Source organism: Bos grunniens, chromosome 18 (assembly GCF_055505025.1).
Source record: "Bos grunniens cultivar Pamir isolate PY7600 chromosome 18, Bosgru_T2T1.0, whole genome shotgun sequence".
NCBI lineage: Eukaryota > Metazoa > Chordata > Mammalia > Artiodactyla > Bovidae > Bos > Bos grunniens.
In genome coordinates this window covers 29,364,533-29,386,760 of record NC_141182.1, presented here as the reverse complement: position 1 = coordinate 29,386,760, position 22,228 = coordinate 29,364,533, and the positions used below count along the sequence as shown (strand labels likewise).

At 39.0% G+C, this 22,228-nt stretch overlaps 1 non-coding gene across 1 annotated transcript; it reads right to left on the bottom strand.

Annotated features, from left to right (window-relative positions):
- Window positions 1-1,894: 1,894 nt before the first annotated feature.
- TRNAA-AGC (transfer RNA alanine (anticodon AGC)) lies at window positions 1,895-1,965 on the bottom strand. Its single transcript has one exon. It is a non-coding gene; the product is annotated as a tRNA-Ala (tRNA).
- Between the last annotated feature and the right edge of the window lie 20,263 nt (window positions 1,966-22,228).

The window sequence follows — 22,228 nt, the reverse complement described above, 5'->3', positions numbered from 1 at the left end:
AATATGCTATCTATAAAGATATCTAGGGTTTTAGAGAGCTCTACTACATGCTGATAGAAACCCCCAAAAGATCCCTGGACTGTAGACACTTTCACACAAAGCAGAAGTGACATCTCTTAGTGAAATATTGGGTCCAATATTCCTTTCTATGAATTTTGGTCCATTCACTGAATGTATTTTCTAAAACCCAGAGCACTCATGTGCTTATTTATTTTATTTATTGTTTTATTATTTTCCCCACCATTGGATTATCAGGTCCTAACAAAAATTCCTGAGGATGGGCCCTTTTTAGGAGTATAATTAATAGATCCAAGAAGCCTTCATGTCCTCTAACATCTATGATCATCATAAATGTTCAAAGGCTTTGATGAATACTCAAAAGCAAGATTAGAGGAGCAAGTTGCCAGGAGCTCTAAAATCATTTAAGCATAATCTCTTTGTGAATTCAGCCACTATTCAACATAGCCAGGATCTAAGAAATATTAAAGATTTGGAAAATCCAAACTCTCCATTTGCTGAAAAGAAAAGGCTACAAATGTAGGCCTTTTTACTCTTCTCCTGGGTCTATACTCACAGATAATATGGTGTTTTAAAGAAGTTGTAAACACTTACAATCTCATCTAAAATAAAAATAGAAGAATGGAGAAACTGAAATAAATGAAGAGAAAGGAGGGGAAGTATTAGACTGGAAAAGCCTCAAGGATTTTATGATATTTTCAAACATCTCCTCCTCCCAAAACTTCACTAATGATCAAAGGCTGACAGAGTGAAAGGCATTTTCCCCAGGGTCCTACAACTAATTCTGATGACTGACTAAATCTCAAGTCCCTCGTATCTGGTTCTATGGTGTGAATAAGAAGCAGACACACTCAGACTTTACCCAAGCCTGGATGTCTGACACAGGTGCCATTTGGCTCAAATGTCCTTTCAACTAATCAGCAGCTCCATGCCTAGAGGAAAAGCTGCTCATTTAGAAAAGTCTGTGGGGAGTTCCTCAGTGATTCAATTAAGAATCTGCCTGCCATATAATGCAGAGGACATTAATGGGACACCTGGAAGATTCTAATGCCATCAGGCAGCTAAGCCTGTGTGCCACCACTACTGAGCCCATGCTCCATAAGAAGAGAAGCCACTGCAGTGAGAAGCCTGCACACGGCCACAAAGAGTAGCCCTGGCTCACTGCAATCAGAGAAAGCCTGTGTGCAGCAACAAGACCCAGCAAAAAAATAAAAAAATAATAAAATTTAAAAAAAATCTGTGGCCCAGATTTATCACACTCTATGTTTTTGTTTTGGTTTCTGCTTTTGTTTTTGTGCTTTGGCCCCATCCCATCTTTAAACAAATTTATTTGGTCCCAATACTGAAAATTAAAGGGATTGCCCATGATGTTCTGGATTTCTGGTGTTTCACTAAGATGAATGAGTACTGTCAACAGTTGGTCAGCATCACTGACTTTCAGGTGTAACTAGTCTCCTCAGACAGGAAATGCATGATTTAATTCCCCTCTGCTTCCAGCCTGCTTCATTTATTTCTATTTCTTGCCAAGCACTGATATTTGATATTCCCTTAGGTTTCCTAATAACAACTCCATGTCCTACTGGTGTTTCTTTAAAAAGTCCATTTTCTCTTGCATAGAGAATGCTTCCATCTACAATGTGTGTTAGTCGCTCAGTCATGTCCGACTCTTTGCAACCCCATGGACCCCATGGAGACCACTAGCCTCCTCTGTCCGTGAAATTCTCCAGGCAAGAATACTGGAGTAGGTTGCCATTTCCACCGCCAGGGGAACTTCCCATCTCAGGGATCCAACCTGGGTCTCCCGCATGGCAGGCGAATTCTTTACCATTAGCCAATGGAAGCGAATATGAAGATGGGGGAAGCCCAAATATGAAGATGGGAGTACTGGGATTGAACCCAGGGTCTCATACATGCTAAGCATGCACTCTACCACTGAGCCACACCCCCAGGCTCCATCTACAATACAAACTGTATAGTTTAATGGCTAAGAATATGGGCTTTGGAGTCAGACTACCTTAATTTAAATTCTGCTTTCACAACTTCCTAGTTGTATGAGATTTGGCAAACAATTTAACAACTCTTGCCTCAGTTTTGTCACCTACAAAATGGGGTTGGTACTATTACTAAGCTCACATTATTGTGTTAGCTATTGTGAGCATTCATTGGATAAATAAAGAATACATTTGCCAGAGAGTATTTCCTATTCTTTTACATGTAAGTGCTAGCTATTATCATATTATCTTCTTAGGTAAGTCTTCTTGTCCCATAAAATGCAAATGTGATTAATGTAGCCAAGTCAACATGGTAAATCCCTGGATTCACACATGTAGACTTTGCTTCACCCAAAGAGCATGCATTGTCTTCTCTGCTCTAATTATCAACCTTATTGTGTCCAAGTGAGGATATTAAAATTTTTAATATCTCTGTTCCTGTATTCCATTAAAATATAACAAAAACATTACAAGAAAAAGAAAAGATCTGTTGGCAACAATCTTTAGAATATTCCACAAAATAAGTCAAATACAGTAGTGAACCTCTCTCTCTTTTTTTTTCCCCTATATGAGAATGGAAAATATCTGACATCCATGTGTATGTCTCTGTCAGACAAAACTAATCCACCATGGGGCTCTTTCCCAAAGACTTCAGATTTGAACATACACTCCTCATCAGAGTGGTTCAGAAACATACTACCTTATTACTGGAGTTGATCCATATATTGAAAACTATTATTTAGCTATTTTCTTATCTGTTAACTGTACTATCGCTCTATCATCCATGTTCAAAAATCTAAGAGCCATCTTCAATTTCTTTCTCTCCCAGGATAGAGCATTAGTTTCAATATCCAGCCAATTATACTCCTACAATGTCTTTTGAAATGGCTCTTTCTCTCAGTTTTCATTGTTTTGCCTTGGTTTGGGCTTTCATTGCCTGGAACTTAGGCAGGGGCACTGACTTCTAACAGCTTCTCTGCCTCAAGTCCCCTTCAGGTAATTCTTCCCAAATTGATTTTCTAAGAGTACAGGTTAAACCATGTCATTCCTTCCTTTGTGACTCCTCAGTGTCTATTCTATTTCCAGCACAATTATGGCCCAATCTACCCGGTATTCAAAACCTCTGAAGATCTGCCTTCAACTTCCATCTACAACCTTATCTCTAAAAATGGTCCTTGAATCTAGCCACAGTTGCCGCACTCCATTTCTTCAACATGGCTTTTAATTATTCAGTCCTTGTTTGTTCATGACTTGTCTCTGTCTCTACATTTAAAATATATGCTCATCTGTCTAATATCTCTCTATATATAAAGTACCTCAAAATGTTTTTATTTCATAAGAATATATTCCATGGATTTTTAAAGTGTACTGTATATATTACCTCATATGTATTTATATATCACATTGTATTATAACTAGTTATGCATAACTCAAACTCTAAAGGGAAAGAAATCATGGGCTAGCAAATATTTCTGAATGTCAACTTTGTTTATATCTGCATTTTCAAGTGCATAATCCATGTACTGCCTACAAATAGAGATGGGAGAACAAGTAGAAAAAGGTGAAACAAACTAGTTTTGCTTTTGTTTTTGTTTTTTTTTGCAATATTGTGGTGAAAGGGAAAGCGTTAAGTCACTCAGTCATGTCCAACTCTTTGCAACCCTATGGACTGTTGCCTGCCCGGCCTCTCTGTCCATGGAATTTTCCAGGCAAGAATACTGGAGTGGGTGGTTAGTCCCTTTGCCAGAGAATCTTTCCAACCCAGGAATCAAAGTCAGGTATCCTGCATTGCAGGCAGATTCTTTACCTCCTGAGCCACCAGGGAAGCCCCAAACTTGTGATGATTCTGATCAATTATTAGGTGGAAGAGAATAGGAAGATGTCTTCCTATTTAATGTAAAGAAAGAATTTTATGTAATTTTTAAATTTTTTAATTAACTTATTTATTTGGGTCATGCTACAAAGCTTGTGGGATTTCAGTTTCCTGACCAGGAACTGAACTTGGGTTATGGCAGCAAAAGCCTGCAAGTCTAACCACCAGACCACCAGGGAACTCCTTTTTTTGTTTTGTTTTAGCAATTTTTAATTATTCAGGTTCTGACCCTTTCAGTACAAATATGGAATTGTTTGATCTAATAATAAAGTTATTTCAGTCTCACTATGCATATTCTTTTTAGTAACTAAATTTTATCTTTAATTTTTAAAAATAATAGTTTATTTCAATATGGTCCCAATAAGAGCACCAATTGGAAAGCATCACTGAACTAGCATTTCTACAACTGGTTCAGGATAGTAAGTGGCCACTAGTCTTCATTTCACATTTGTGAGGGCAAATGCTTATCACTTTCAATCACTCATTTTTCTGCCAGTCCTCCAGTTTAATTTAAAGCTTCTGCTGCTGCTAAGTCACTTCAGTCGTGTCCAACTCTGTGCGACCCCATAGACGGCAGCCCACCAGGCTCCCCTGTCCCTGGGATTCTCCAGGCAAGAACACTGGAGTGGGTTGCCATTTCCTTCTCCAATGCATGAAAGTGAAAAATGAAAGTGAAGTTGCTCAGTCATATCCGATTCTTTGCGACCCCATGAACCACAGCATGCCAGGCCTCCCTGTCCATCATCAACTCTCAGATTTTACCCAAACTCATGTCCATTGAGTCAGTGATGCCATCCAATCATTTCATCTTCTGTCGTCCCCTTCTCCTCCTGCATTCAATCTTTCCCAGCATGAGGGTCTTTTCAAATGAGTCAGCTCTTTGCATCAGGTGGCCAAAGTATTGTCATTTCAGCTTCAACATCAGTCCTTCCAATGAACACTCAAGACTGATCTTTAGGATGGACTGGTTGGATCTCCTTGCAGTCCAAGGGACTCAAACAGTTTTATGCACATGTAAATAATATTGATGTACTTAAAAGCACTCTTAAATATTTGTAAATAGGTAATAAAATTATGCTTCTCTAAATCTGAAAGTGGTGATGATAATATAAAAAGTTAGCTAGATCTGGAACTAGAAGACTATTCTCCACCTTAAGTAGCTGTGGGATGCTATGAAAGACTGGAGTTTCTCATAGATTAAAGCAGACACCTTGTTACTGAAACCAGCATAAACAGAGAAGGGAAGGAACCCATTTATTCAATTTTCCTACAAGACTGGACATGAGGGAGGACTTAAGCTGGAGGCACATGAAGGAGATGGGTCAGGAAGCTTCAAATGCCACTTCCCATGTTGCCAATACACACACATGTACATCCATAGCTGCAGTGATTTCCGTAATTCATGCAACAAGTTTCACATAGTCAAACGTTCTCTTCTTAAAATTTCAGAGCAGCAGCCATCACAATATTTTCCCATGCTTTTTTTTTTTTTTTTTGCCTTTATTGGGGAATCATTTTATTTCCAGGAAGGAAAATACGATAAGGTAAGGTATAGATTTCAAATCCTTAGTTCAGTGGATAGATCAGAAAATGTATAATGAATTAGAGTTTTTAAAAAATGGGCATAGTGATCATATAAAAGTACACAAGAAAAATATTTTGGTTTGTTTTTCATAATTTGAAAGTTGCAGAGACTGTGTATATATAACCTAACATTAATTGAATCTTCTCTAAAGTTTCATACATTCTTATAAGATTCTTATACATTCTTATAAGTCACTTTGGATTCTCAGCTATTAAGCTTAACAGACAGTTCATGAAACAAGATATTAATTGAACAGTTAACTCAATATAATACCATCAAACAGAGTTAAACACTCAAATCACTACAAAGTCAAGACTAGTCTAGCAATTCTTGGCTAGATATGAAGTTCACCACTCTAGTGGATGTGGCTACACTCTAGTGAACTCAGAAAGGCAATCATTACATGATGCTTTCTGGGAGTTACAACCAATACAATATGCAAGACTTGGAAAAACAACATCAGTGGTGTCCTCAAGCTGACAAAATTTTTCTTAGCTTGCCAAATTTTGTCAGTCTGTTTCCTTCTTATGCCTTATCATTTTGCAATTCATCCTAAGTATAGAATATCCATTAAGTAGTCTTGCTACAAATCAGACACTACAGATGATATTTGAACATTTCCACTACCTAGTGCTTAAAATGTTAATACATTCTTGCCCAGAAGCAAATGGAACATCTGGAGCTACTTCCAAGTGAAGTCACGAGTGCAGTTTGCCTTCTGAATAGGAATGTGATAGGTGGGCTAGAGGGCAAACCAGTGGCACGCGTGACAGAAAGCAGGCACAGTGGAAAAAAGAAGCAGGCGTTTTAGTAACATGCTTCCTGTAAAAAATGGCTGTAACAGTCACTAGATTATTTCATTTGCAAATGACTCTCTTCCACTTTAAAGAAAATTTTGAAACGTTGATCTGTGACTATTGAATAAATCAAATATTCTTCTGTGGTGATGAGGAATCTATTAAAGCTATCATGAGGTAACAATTTACATCTTTCTCACACCATATGGCTTGTCACTACACCCAAAGTTGGGCACTTGAGTTCAAACCCCTTGAAAAAACTGTAGGCATTAATGATTAGAACTCTGGGCTGCTTATATTCATAAAGAGAAGAAAATAAAAGGAGACATTAATCTGAAAGGTACGAGACATTGTGGATAGTATTAAAAATGAGGGTAATTTGCTAACAATTTACAAATCCACACTTAATAGTCAATAAGAGACATTATTGTTCATGCAACACATATCATAAATCTTGGGACCTAGGTTTTGGAATTTCTATAAACTTATTTTCAAATAATTCTAAGGTTCAGAGGTAGAAGACAGTCTTTCTGAAACAAGAAAGGGGCTCCTTTAGAGCTCCATTGCCACCCCTTTCAGTGTTGATGTCACAGAGTTATACTTTTATAGATTGTGTGTGCAACAACATAAACTGATAATCTTTTAAATGCATTAGTCTTATATTATGCAGAAAATAAGATTTGGAATTACAAAGCAAAGTTACAATAATATTAGCTTTTACACTAACAATCTTCTTTCTTTCTTTTTTCTTTAAAGGCATTAGTCTCTGAAATCAGGTAGGGAACAAAAAGTGAAGTTACAAAGCAGTGTTATAATAATATTTCCTTCTCTAATTGCCCATGTACTTATCTTTACTGAAATCTTTACTTTCCCATACAGCTTCAATTTACTACCTAATGTACTTTCACCTTTCCTTGCAGGACTCCTTGAGGGTTTCTCTCAAGGCAGGTAGAATGGTCATAAACTCCCTCAGCTTTTGTTTATCTGCAAATGTCTTAATATCTCCCTTACTTTTGAAAGACAGTTTTACTGGATATGGAATTTTTGGCTGAATTCCCCCTGCCCCCTTTTAGGATTTTGAATACATTGACTGATTGTCTTCTGCCTTTCAAAGTTTCTGATGAAAAATATGCTGATATTCTTATTGAGGATCCTTTTTTGTGTGTGACAATTTGCCTCTTTCTTGCTGCTTTCATGTTGCTACTCCTGATGATGTCCCTTAGGTCTCTTAGGCTCTGTTTGTTTTTCCTCAGTACTTTTTCTTTATGTTCCTCAAACAATAATTCTAATTATTCTATCTTCAAGTTCACTGATTCTTCTTCTGTTTGACCTCTGAATTTCCCTATAAGATTTTTATTTCACTTGTTATACTGACAGCTCCAGATTTTCTTTTTTGTTTCTTTTAAATTTTCTATCTCTTTACTGACATTTCCATTTTATTTATACATTGTTGTATTGACCCTCTCCACATCTTCATTTAGTTCTCCAAGTAGCTTTAAGACAACTGTTTTAAAATCTTTGTCTAGTATATCTGCCATTAGGTCTTTTTTCACAGTTTCTGTTTATTTATTTGAATGGACCGTGCTTCCCTGTTTCCTTGTATGCCCTGTGCTTTTGTTTGTTTGTTTGCTTGTTTAACATTTAAATCTAATAATCTGTATGTGTGCTCAGTCACTCAGTCATATCCAATTCTTTGTGACCCCATACATAGACTGTTTAGTTCAGTTTAGTCACTCAGTTGTGTCCAACTGTTTGCGACCGCATGAACTGCAGCACACCAGGCCTCCCTGTCCATCACCAACTCCCGGAGTCCACCCAAACCCATGTCCATTGAGTCAGGGTTGCCATCCAACCATCTCATCCTCTGTCATCCCCTTTTCCTCCTGCCCTCAGTCTTTCCCTGCATCAGGGTCTTTTCCAATGAGTCAGTTCCTCGCATCAGGTGGCCAAAATATTGGAGTTTCAGCTTCACCATCAGTCCTTCCAATGAACATAGATTGCAACTCTACTCTACCCATGGAATTTTCCAAGCAAGAATACTGGAGCAGGTTGCCATTTCTTACTCCAGGGAAAATCTAATAATATAGTACTATGACTCTGGAAATCAGATTCTACCTCTTCCATGGGTTTTCTGATTTTGTTATTTCTTTGGTTTATTTGATTTTTATAGGCCGTCTCTTATGCCAAGGATCAGCCTGAGGTGTGAAGTTTTTCAGTTCTTCTCTGATCCTTTCTCTGGACATGTATGGTCACTCTCTGCTTTTGTCTGCATATGCAAGTTGTTTTTGAATGTCCTAGTCTTTAATGTGTGGTTTCTAAAAGAGGAAAAAAAAAAAAAGAAATTCTGTGGGATGGGAGAACAGTGGTCCTTTAAATCCCTTAGAAGTCACTTCACCTCAAGGGGAGGGGTGCTTGTGAAAACGGGGGAGGTGCAAAAACAATGGCTGCCAGCCTCTTTGTCTGCACAGATTTGTCTGTAACCAGAAGCAGAAACCAGTGACAGAAAAGAGCTTCCCAATATGTAAAGGGCAGGGTTCTTTCTGCCCACATTGACTTCCACAAGCTGTGTGCAAGCTGCTCCTTGTGCATGTGTTCACACACATGCACAGCTGCCTGCCTACCATGTGGCTGAGGGAGGAGAATGGGCAGCTGCTACTTGGCTATGAGATAAAATTGACCAAAATCAGTGCAATTTACCAGCCAAGGTTTTCCCTGGAAGTTGCAAGCCTCCAACAGACTCCAGACTTCCAAACTAGTTATATTAGATAGGTTCTGCCAGTGTAATTAGTGTCTAAGTAGGGAGATATATTCCTAGTGCTAACTACTTCACCATTTTCCCTTAATCCTCTCTAGTTTCCACACCTTTTATCTGTATATACATATATCTGTATAATAAAACATTGCACTACATGATTAGGCAAAATTGAGACTGACTTTTTCTTTTTTAATATACTGAAGGCAGCTATTAAAAGTGAAATGTAAGAGAATAAAATGGTAAAATTTCATTAACTGATAATATCACTTAAATTTGGTTATCAGTTTAACGACAATGCTCATATACCGTGAGTTGCCAAGGTGAATCTCATTAGAGTTCAATAATAAACAATGTCTGTTGCCAGGACTTCTATTTATTATAGCTCAGTTATATATAGAAACTGAATTTTTAAAAGCAGAAGTGATCATTTAAAACTGTTGTGTTAAGTGATTACCAAATAACACAGGGTTTAAAACTGAGATAGATTTCAGAAGGCAGAGTATTAGGAGAAGAGTCTTTGAGGAGAGTGGTGCTTGGCCCAACTCTTAATGGAAGTAATGAGCAGAGAGCATATTGCAAAGAACATTTGAAGTGTGCCACCAGTGTATAAAGAACTGTATGATTAGTTTGTTTCTAGCATTCTTCCCTTCCCCCTAACAAACCACACAGTGTATTCTATTTTTTTTTAAATTTTACCCCAAATGAATATCTCTCATATCTCATTTCCCCAAGATCCTTAACTATGAATGACTAGTTAATCTTGAACTACAGGGTATTAATACAATAGAAGCTCAAAGCTGAATTAGAATTTAGCTGCATTTTGCCTATGTGATCATAAGCAAGTTGTTCAAGTGAAAACCTGATACAACTTAATCTACCCTTTTCATGTGAACATTAAATGTGACAATGCATTAGGTTGCTTGACTTTCCATCACCTATGTATATATTCATATTTTACATTAGCATGGCCCTTTCTGGAATTTTGACAGGTAGAAACATTCTTTTCTAATAGTGTTCCTAGGAGGTAAAATATTAAAGACAGATGTGTGCCAAGTCGCTTCAGTTGTGTCCAACTCTTTGTGATCTCATGGACTGTAGCCCATCAGCCTCCTATGTCCATGGGATTTCCCAGGCAAGAATACTGGAGTGGGTAGCCATTCTCTTCTCCAGTGGATCGTACCGGTCCAGGGGTCAAACCAACATCTCTTATGTCTTCTGCATTGGCAGGCAGGTTCTTTACCACTAGTGCACCTGAGAAACCCTTAAAACAGATACTCCTATTTTCATATATTTGAACCACTCTCTTTTTGAGCACAGCATAGTGGACTATCCAGGACACAAGGTCTTGGCCTAAAAAATGTTTCCCACAGTTTCAGACTATGATAAAAACCAAAAGATGTAAGAAACCAAGCCAATGGAAACTTGTGAGCTATAGAGGGAAGCTCAGGGAAGAAGTAGCCATTAAAAACTTTCAGTATCTTCAAGGATGGTAAGGATAAAGAAATGAGAAGAAAACTGTGGACCAGGAATTCAGTAGATTAGAACAGAACTTCTTACAAATCAACATTCTGTTTGTACTTCTCATGACATAGAAGGGCTAACTTGTTGAAAATCCTGGGGATACAGGGAATATTTACAGAAAATGAATTCCACTAAAGAATACAGCATATAGTGAAATAAAGATATCAACTAGTTTAAAAACTGTAACTTTGAATTAAATGCTAAATTGTAGCAGACTCTCCCCATGTCTATACTTGAAAGTAGGCTACCTTGGTAGCTCAGGGGTAAAGAATCTGTCTGCAACACAGGAGACACAGGAGACGAGGGTTCAATTTCTGGGTTGGGAAGATCCCCTGGAGGAGGGCATGGAACCCACTCCAGTATTTTTGCCTGGAGAATCCTATGGACAGAGGAGTCCTGTGGGCTACAGTCCATATGGTCACACAGTCAGACATGACTGAAGGGACTTGGCACACACACACACATACCTGAAAGCATTAGGCATGCTCTAGAGTTCAACAGTCTAACCTGAAGCATCTTCCAGAATTTCTAGAATGTGTTTTTCACTATGTTACTTGTATCACAGCCTCTGTTCATTCTTCAGAGGCTTCTGACAGAAAAAATTAAAAAAAATAAAAAAGAGGGGGGGGTGGAATTCCTATTCCCAAATGACACATTTCCCCACTGGTCATCATCTTTTATGGCCATGAATTATTCTTTGTAGGTTATATAGTTACTTTATTTCTATTTGGGGGCCTTTTTCTTTTTTTTTTCATTCTGACCTCTGGCCTCCTTTTTTGTACAGAATCAATTCAGTTTAGTTCAGTCACTCAGTCATGCCCGAATCTTTGCGACCCCATAGACTGCAACACATCAGGCCTCCCTGTTCATCACCAACTCCTGGAGTCTACTCAAATTCATGTCCATTGAGTCGGTGATGCCATCCAACCATCTCATCCTCTGTCATGCCCTTCTGCTCACACCTTCAATCCTTCCCAGCATCAGGGTCTTTTCCAATTAGTTGGTTCTTTGAATCAGGTAACCAAAGTACTGGAGTTTCAGCTTCAGCATCAGTCCTTTCAATGATATTCAGGATTGATTTCCTTTAGGATGGACTGGTTGGATCTCCTTGCAGTCCAAGGGACTCTCAAGAGTCTTCTCCAACACCACAGTTCAAAAGCATCAATTCTTTGGTGCTCAGCTTTCTTCACAGTCCAACTCTCACATCCATACATGACCACTGGAAAAACTGTAGTTTGACTAGACAGACCTTTGTTGCCAAGTAATGTCTCTGCTTTTTAATATGCTGCCTCGGTTGGTCATAACTTTCCTTCCAAGGAGTGTCTTTTAACTTCATGGCTGCAGTCACCACCTGCAGAGATTTTGGAGCCTCAAAAAATAGTCTGTCACTGTTTCCATTGTTTCCCCATCTATTTGCCATGAAGTGATAGGACCGGATGCCATGATTTTAGTTTTCTGAATGTTGAGTTTTAAGCCAACTTTTTCACTCTCCTCTTTCACTTTCATCAAAAGGCTCTATAGTTCTTCACTTTCTGCCATAAGGGTGGTGTCATTTGTGTATCTGTGGTTATTGATATTTCTCCAAGCAATCTTGATTCCAGCTTGTGCTTCATCCAGCCCAGGGTTTCTCATGATGTACTCCACATATAAGTGAAATAAGCAGGGTGACAATATACAGCCTTGACGTACTCCTTTCCCAATTTGGAACCCGTCAATTGTTCCATGTCCAGTTCTAACTGTTGCTTCCTGACCTGCATACAGGTTTCTCAGGAGGCAGGTCAGGTGGCCTTGTATTCTTATGTCTTCCCGAATTTTCCACAGTTTGTGGTGATACACACAGTTGAGGCTTTGGCATAGTCAATAAAGCAGGAATAAATGTTTTTCTGGAACTCTCTTGCTTTTTCCATGATCCAGCGGATGTTGGCAATTTAATCTCTGGTTCCTCTGCCTTTTCTAAATCCAGCTTGAACATCTGGAATTCATGGTTCATGTACTGTTGAAGCCTGGCTTGGAGAATTTTGAGCATTACTTGGCTAGTGTGTGAGATGAGTGCAATTGTGTGGTAGTTTGAGCATTCACTGGCAATGCTTTTCTTTGGGATTGGAATAAAAACTGACCTTTTCTAGTCCTGTGGCCACTGCTGAGTTTTCCAAATTTGCTTGCATATTCCAAATTTGCTGGCATATTGAGTGCAGCACTTTCAAAGAATCTTGTTGTACAGAATATTCTTATGTTATAAATTTTATAGATATAGATACATTATTCAGAATATATATATACAAAATGTTCCTTCTTGGGACTTTTAGGGTAGCCCAGTGGCTGCGACTCTGTCCTCCCATTGCAAGGGCAGAGGCAAGGCTGATCCCTGGTCAGGGAACTAGAACCCACATGCTGCATAAGGGTTCACACGCTGCAGTCAAAGATTCTGCACACTGCAATCAAAGATCTTCCGTGCTACCACAAAGAGCGAAGATCCCGAGCCTCAACTAAGACCCGAATGGATAAATAGATAAACCTAAATCCAAATAGATAAATAATAAGCAAAGTAAGTATTTTTTCTTAAAGTGTTCCTTCCTGCTTCCTCCTTATTTTTCTTAGGTGTGTCTGGACTGAATGAATGAAGAAAATCTAAAAGAAGCTGTTAAAAACTTTTTTTTTTTCCTCTGCATAGCAGAGAATAGTGCTCCACGCAAAATGCACCAAACTTTATATTGCTTGATACAATAGTTTTTTACCCATCATTAAGTTTAATATTTGAAAGAGTCTTAAAATATGAGAAGATTATAACATATATTTAGAGATAAGAAAATAATTATGTATTTGTAGGTCAGTCAATGAGTTCCTAAGTCACATACCATCAGCACTTTAACTTTCAGGTGAAACACTGGATTTTGATATATAGAATATCCAATACATTTAAATGATCCTACTTTCCAATACAGGGAGGTAGTTAGAAGCAAAGGGTAAACTATGGCAGTTAAAAATATAGATTTCAGAGTCATAGGTCAAAGTCCAAGTTCTGTGATTTACAGATTTTGTGACCTTAAACAGATTAATTAACCTCCTTTAAGCTTTAGATTTCTGTATGTCAGGAAAATAGTTTTAAGCTATTAGGGGAAAAGAAATAAAATATTTATTTCTGGACTCCCTTCTGTGCAATCTGAGCAGAAGAGTTCTCAACGCATTGCCTTGGGGAATTGGGATGGAACAGGAAGGAAGTCAGGAAACTCTTCTAGTCTTCAGTCTTTCATTTTCAACAGCTTAATCTACTACTGAAAGGTTAGCTAAGGAGACTATGCATTGTGGCTCTGAGACTAAAACACACAGAGGGAATGTGATTTTAAGTAGAAAGAAAAACGAGAGTGACATTTAAGATGGATTTAAGGAACATCTCTACCATGAAGACCAGGGCCTTACCTTCCACCCTCATCCCTCAGGCTGGTGGCTGAGGTTGGGTATGCATAACTGGGAGGAAAAATTGAGAGAGAATTTGACGAAAGTGTCCAGAGATATTAAGGGCTAGAAATTTACCATGTGTGTAGAAACAACCAGGAAAATATCAGCAACATTTTATCAGCAATTGAGTAAAATCAAATTCCATACATGGGTCAGTCTTCTCCAAACAATCATAGCAAACTACACTTCACATCGGTGACCTGCGGCCTCAGGAGCCAGCTCCTTGCCTGTGATACTCAGCACAGTGATTCCAGGCCTACCCTGGGATTTTGTGAGAGAGGACTGCCTGTGTGGATTCAGTTGAGTTAAGTCATCTAGAGACTAAGGTCCTGGTACAGTAATCAACCCCCAAATATATCCCAGGATATTGTATGTGATGGGCTTCCCAGGTGGCACAATGGTCAAGAATCTGCCTGCCAGTGCAGGTGATGCAGAAGATATGAGTTCAGTCCCTGGGGCAGGAAGATCCCCTGGAGTAGGAAATGGCAACTCGCTCCAGTATTCTTGCCTGGAAAACCCCATGGACAGAGAAGTCTGGTGGGCTACAGTCCATGGGGTCACAGAGTCAGACGCAACTGAGTAACTGAGCACACACATTGTATGTGACGGAAGGAACAAGGGAAATTCTTCATTTCTAATTGGGTTAAGCTAACAGAGCAGCTTTATTAGGATTAGTACTAGGATTACATTATATTGAGAGATAGAAACAGCAGCTATAAATATAAGGCAGCATCCATATATGGTGAAAATATGATATACCAAATATGAAAATATGATACCAAATACAGTATCAAATATATGTTCAATAAATGAATTTTTTTTTTGATGTGGACTATTTTTAAAGTCTTTATTGAATTTGTTAAAATATTACCTTTAACATTTTGGTTTTTTGGCTGCAACTCATGTGGAGGTTTAGCTCTCTGACCAGGGGTTGAACCCTCAGTTTCTGCATTGGAAAGCAAAGTCTTAACCACTGGACTGCCATGGAAGTCCTGACATTTTTTTTGTTTTTTAATAAACTGCCTTTGCCATCATCATCGTCACCGTCATCATCACAGATAAGAACACCAAAGTCTACGAAGGAGAAACATGACTTCTCCAACAGCACGTATCGTATCAGAATGCATTGGAGAAGTACTGAGTGATGAGAATAAAGATCCCTGAGCTGGATACCAAAGTTCTGATGTACTGCAGTTAATTGTCCAAGAAATTACACAGTTCAGTTTGATGTATGTGCAGCTTTCATACTGAAAACGAAGACAAACCTCTCAAAATACAATCAGTTGTGCTTTGTATTTGTTTTATGCATTTAATTTTCTGATTATCAGAATATTCAGCTGTCATACCTGATGAATGCCAACATCTGCTACTCTGTATTTAATTTTCCTAAAAGGAAAAGCTCATCTGTGTGCCAGAGTGTCAGAAACAAGAATACTGAATGCGTGTGTCTGGAAGGCAAAGCTGACCTTTGTTTCTCTGGCCAGGAGAACCTCTTTGATTATATATCAGCCTATGATGGGTCAGCTTGGGGCTCCAACTGGATTTTCATGAATTTAATCAGCTGGATGGTATCAATTCTCATCAAGAGACTGAGATAATAAATACCAACATGCTTCTCAGCCAAACCTAAATTATTTGTATTGGGGACAATATAGCCACAGTGGTCATTGATTGTTCAGGCTCACCTAGATAATTTTTATACCCTATTTTGCATCTTTTAAAGTCTACAGAGGCTTCCAGTGCAGAAAAATAAATAATGTCCAGCTTCTCTTATAGCTAGAATGTAGATATGTAAGTTGGGTTCCACCAACCAGTGATGGCTGAGGCAGCTTGGTTCTGTGGTCCATGTTATTGCTGGAAGCTTCCAGACTGCTGCAGAGGCACAAGGTTATTCGTTAGTGATGACAGCAGCTCTGTTGTGGTCTGGAGCATAGAGAACAGGCTTATGTTTGCCAAGGATGAGAGGGGTGAGAGAGAGATGGAGGGGGAGTTTAGGGTTAGTGGATGTAAGCTATTGTATATAGGATGGACAAACAACAAGGCCCTACTGTATAGCACAAAGAACTGTATTCAATATTCTATGATAAGCCAAAATGGAAAAGAATATTTTAAGAAAAATGTATACATTTGTGTGTGTGTGTGCGTGTGCAACAATCATTTTGCTGTACAGCAGAAATTAACACATTGTAAATCAACTATTCCATAACAAAAAAAACCAAAAATAAACAAAAAAAGCGCAGTCCAGAAATTGTTCCTATTAATTTAGCTTCCAGCAAATGCTTTTAGCCTTTCCCAAGATTCTGCACAGTACTCAATAATTGTGTTAAATCTCTTCTAACTACAAATAAAATTCATAAATATGTAATACAGTACTGATAAAGGGTTCTACCCACCAAGGACTTTTGAGTTGAATTCTTTGCTTTTACAAGAGGGTAAGGGACTGATAGGGCTTCACAGGAGGCCCTAATGCTAAAGAACCTACCTACTAATGCAGGAGATGTAAGAGACTGGGGTTCAATCCCTCCAGGTCATAGGTTGGGAAGATCCCTTGGAAAAGTGCATGGCAACCCACTCAAGTACTCTTGCCTGGAGAATCCCATGGACAGAGGAGCCTGGCACAGGCTACAGGGTCACACAGAGTCGGACACAACTGAAGCGACTTACCATGCACATGCCCAAGGGACTGAAAATGGGCTTCTGATTTGAAAGAGAGAGTGAGAGAGAGAATTTCAATCTTTCTTTCAGCTCTACTTATCCCCTCAAACCTGAAGTTTCCAGGCCCCCACCTGGACAGAGTTCATCTGTAGCCTCAAAATTCAGCAACCTCAGTTCAATTCAGTTGCTCAGTTCTGTCTGACTCTTTGCAACTCCATGGACTACCGCATGCCAGGCCTCTCTGTCCATCACCAGCTCATGGAGTTTACCTAAATTCATGTCCATTGAGTCGGTGATGCCATCTAACTATCTCATCTTCTGTTGTCCCCTTTTGTCCTACCTTCAATCTTTCCCAGCAATAAGATCTTTTCCAATGAGTCAGCTCTTTGCATCAGGTGACCAAAGTATTGGAGTTTCAGCTTCAAATCAGTCCTTCCAATGAATGCTCAGGACTGATCTCCGTTAGGATGGGCTGGGTGGATCTCCTTGCAATCCAAGGGACTCTCAACAGTCTTCTCCAACACCACAGTTCAAAAGCATCAATTCTTCAGTGCTCAGCTTTCTTTATAGTCCAACTCACACATCCATACATGACTACTGGAAAAACCATAGCTTTGACTAGATGGACCTTTGTTGGCAAAGTAATGTCTCTGCTTTTTAGTATGCTGTCTAGGTTGGTCATAACTTTCTTTCCAAGGATTAAGTGTCTTAATTTCATGGCTGCAGTCTGACACTATTTCTCCATCTATTTGCCATGAAGGTGATGGGGCCGGATGCCATGATCTTAGTTTTCTGAATGTTGAGTTTTAAGCCAACTTTATCACTATGCTCTTTCACTTTTATCAAGAGGCTCTTTAGTTCTTCTTCACTTTCTGCCATAAGGGTAGTGTTAACTGCATATCTGAGGTTATTGATATTTCTCCCAGCAATCTTGATTCCAGCTTGTGCTTCATCCAGCCCAGCATTGCTCATGATACTCTGCATATAAGTTAAATAAGCAGGGTGACAATACACAGCCTTGATGTACTTCCTTTCCTATTTGCAACCAGTCTGTTGTTCCATGTCAGCAACCTCAGCAGAGAACTAATCTTCCCAGCAGTTCTAACAGTGGTGTGAAGTTGCTTTCTTTTGGTCTCACCAGCTTCCCAAGCCTATCTACCTCTGAACCAACTCACTAGTCAGGGGGTTGCAAAGATCTTGTTGGTCAGAGCTGATGAAGGAGGAAACAGACAGAACAGGCTCCATCTTGAAAGCAGGACTCCATCTTGGGCCAGACTGTGGACTTTGAGCTATATGCCCTGTATCTTTGGAAACGACATGCCAACTGGAAAACCAGGCCCCTGGAAGGAAGAGCCCCAGGGCTCATACCTAGACTTTCCATCACCTAAAAGAATACCCTAATTATCTGTGTAATTGAATAGAATCATAAATTCTATTATGCTTATTGGGGTATGACTACAGGCTTATTAATAATTGTCCACTGTTAAATACCTAGGCTTAAGGCATATGAATCATGGGTTAACTTTGATTGTATCTTTCTTTTCCTTTCTTCAGACTAGTTTCAGGGAATTTGGGGAGGTGGGTTTGGGAGAAGCAGCTGTCTCCTAAGAAAAAAATTGTTTTATTCCCTGAATAAGAGGAACTTGATACTGAGCAGATTCAAACAACTGATTGATTCTAGGTATACAAGGATGCTCTCTGCTTCCATCTTGCTGTAGCCATGATATAACCAGGGGTGAACCTGATTTCTCTGAGTATATTCTCTAATATGGTGCTTTTTCAACAATTATTAAGATACTGTGTTAGACAGATGACTTTAATCTCTAATAAAATGATATTAGATAAGGCACTTTGAAAGCAAGCCTACAAGGCAGCTAGAAAAGATGGTTAAAGGATGATACTTTTTACAGGACAGCTGCCTGATTATTAGAAATGCTAGCACCCTCTTCATGCTCTTCAGGTTTTAGAAGCTGAACCAATTCATTCCCTTTTCTTCCCCACTTTTTCTTTTGAGTACCCTGAACCCATTCCTCTCTACCATGAACATAAGAACTTATGGAAACGATGCAGATTAGGAGGAACTGGTCTATATTAAAAATAACTGTAAGCAGTGACAGATTTTATTATTTTGGGCTCCAAAATCACTGTGGATGATGACTGCAGCCATGATATTAAAAGACACTTGCTCCTTGGAAGGAAAGTTATGACAAATCTGCTGCTGCTAAGTCGCTTCAGTCATGTCTGACTCTGTGGGACCCCGTAGATGGCAGCCCACCAGGCTCCTCTGTCCCTGGGATTCTTCAGGCAAGAATACTGGAGTGGGTTGCCATTTCCTTCTCCAATGACAACTTAGACAGCATATTAAAAAGTAGAGACATCACTTTGCTGACAAAAGTCCATACAGTCAAAGCTATGGTTTTTCCAGCAGTCATGTACAGATGTGAGAGTTGAGAAGGGGTTAGCAGAGGATGAGATGGTTAGATAGCACCACTGACTCAGTGGTTATTAATTTGAGCAAATTCTGGGAGATTGTGGAGGACAGAGGATCCTGGAGTACTACATTCCATGAGGTCATAAAGAGTCAGACACAACTTAGTGACTGAACAACAATAACCCTCTCCCTAGGCTCCAAGTCTCAAGAGGTCTATAATTATTGTTACTGTTATTATTCTTTTTATCACCACCAGAAAAGACTAAGAGATCAAATTTACTGAAGAAGTTAAAGCTTGAATGTATTAAACATGTACATCTGTCCAAATGCATTTATCCTTTATGCATGCAGAATGAGACAGATTCACACTCGCACTTGTATGGTTGTGTATATGGACCTACATGTACTTTCCAATCACTTTTAATCAGTAATAAATTCTTAATTATTCAGAAGGAGAGGAGCTACACCAGGTTCAAGGCAGGTAATCCAGCTAACTTATGGCACCAGAACACTTACTCTAATTTACACTTTACAAACAAGCCTAAACATATCCTCCCCTGAGCTGAAACAGTAATTCAGCTTGCATTCACTGTGGAACTGAAGGTAACATTCTCTTTCTGAGGTTAGAAATTATGCCTAATAAATGCAATGTCTCTCTTTTGTAACGCTAATTAAAACAAAGGCTGGAGGAGATAACCGATTTGTGTTATTTATGCTGAACTACCTCCACCGCCCTTCATTTTCATCAAAACAAAATACCAAACTGGCTTTGGTTTGCACAGAGGTTTACCTTTGTTCCCTACATTTTTATATGCAACACTTTAAAGAAAGAAATATTTGAATATGATGTTAATTGAATGCTAATTGTCAGGTTTAATCCAGCACCTTATAGATATTTATACACCACTGTGGTTTGGATACTCAATGAAATTTTAGGTGGTGAACCTGTCTGCTAATTTATTGCTTAAAATAAGAACCGTACTGTCCCTTAGCATGATGTAATGGAAATAGCCCTGATTTGGGAGACAAACGATGTAAACATGGTAATGATACTTGTCTTGATTGCTGGTTAAACCAGGGGTTTGGATCAGGATGTGATTATATCCTGTCTTTAAACTGAGGATTTTTTAACATGTCATTGTTATTTTCTTTCTTATTAAGCATACGGTGAGCAAGCAATTTCCTCCTGGGTTGTTCCAGAGAGTTTGACTTTTAATGGTTTCGTAAAGGAAGTACTATGGCACTTGGCTTCTGCCACTCATGGTACAGAGTGCACCAATTTCTTTCCTGATAAAGGGAGTAGAATAAACAGTTATCCACCTTAACAGCAGCACAGGCAGAGGCAGCCAGGGGGCAGCATCCACAGAGGAGATGTCAAGCACCAAGGAGACACAAACAGTGATTCCACTCTACCTCTGATTCTACTCGAAGGCCACTTTCTGACTTACCTCCCTCTATATGACTGTCTCTAATTCCATCCACATTTCTTCAAGTGACCCATTTCGTTTCTTTCTATGGCTGAGTGATAATCCATTGGATTATGTAGATGTATCTTCTTTATTCATTCCTCTGTCCGTGGACATTTAGGTTGCTTCCTTGTCTTGGTTACTGTAAACAGTGCTGCAGTAAACACTGGGGTGCATGTATCCTTTTGAATAGGCAATGAGGAGGATTTGCTTCATGGCATTTTGATCAAAAAGATGCTGTGCTGGTAGGAGACCTTTGTTTCAAACATTTATTTTAGTAAATAAGTGTCAACTAAAATTATATATTTATTTGCTAAAATTAAGTAAATTAAAAATTTTGTTTCAATGTTTGCTCATATTTGTTTACTTATCTCCACCCACTTTCCAACATCAGAGTACATAATGGGAGATTCTATGGACTGGACCAGTGATACCCTGGGGACCTATGTAGAGTCTCTGAGGTTCATCAAAATCCTACAGGACAGTCAAAGTCCATTATTAGAGGTAACACCCCAAGTGGTTTCCAGGTCAGTAGAAGCAACAGCAGTTGCGGTGGTGGCGACAGTTGTGGTAAATTAATAATAGTACTATCACTAGCAGCGATAGCTAACATACATGGGAGGGATGTACTTAAGTTGGACAAGGCACCAAATTATGTATTTTATACAGATTATTCCATTCAATCCTTACCCTAACTCTATGGTATCGTTACTATTATACCCATTTCCTGGCTTCCCAGGTGGCTCAGTGGTAATGAATTTGCCTTTACCAGGAGATGCAGGAGATGTGGGTTTGATCCCTGGGTCAGGAAGATCCCTTGGAGGAGGAAATGGCAGCCCACACCAGTATTCTTGTGTGGGAAATCCCACAGACAGAGGAGCCTGGCAGGCTACAGTTCATGGGGTCAAGGAGAGTCAGACACTGCTTAGCAAATGAGCATGGTAGTATGTCCATTTAACAGATATAGTATCTGAACCTTAAAGGTGTTAAATACCTTTCTAAGGCTGTATAGCTACTTGGACAATAATCAATATCTGAACTTCTTTGAAATGGCATAAAGACAATATTTTTCAATGGTAAGGGGTGCTTTAAGAACACTGAGGCTAAAAGTGAAACTAACTCAACAAATCCAAGATGTACTGAGAAGAAACACTTGAATCAACCTGAGAAGACAAAGTTAACAATGAACTGTGTCATGTATGGAGAACAGTATGGTAGTTCCTTAAAAAACTAAAAATAGAACTTCCCTGTGACCCTGCAATCCCACCACTGGGCATATACCCAGAGAAAATCATAATTCAAAAAGATACACACACCCCAATATTCACTGCAGCACTGTTTACAATAACCAAGACAAGCAAGCAACCTAAATGTCTATTGACAGAGGAATGAATAAGGAAGATGTGGTACATACAGACAATGGAATATCACTCAGCCATAAAAAGGAATGAAACGTGCCATTTGGAGAGATGTGGATGGAACTAGACACAAACATACAGGGTGAAGTAAGTCAGAAAGTGGAAAACAAATATCATATATTAATGCATATATGTGGAATCTGAAAAAAATGGGTAAGATGGTCTTATTTACAAAGCAGAAATAGAGACAAAGAGAACAAAGGCATGAACACCAGAGAGGAAAGGGGGTTGGGATGAATTGTATATTAAATCCCCCCACACG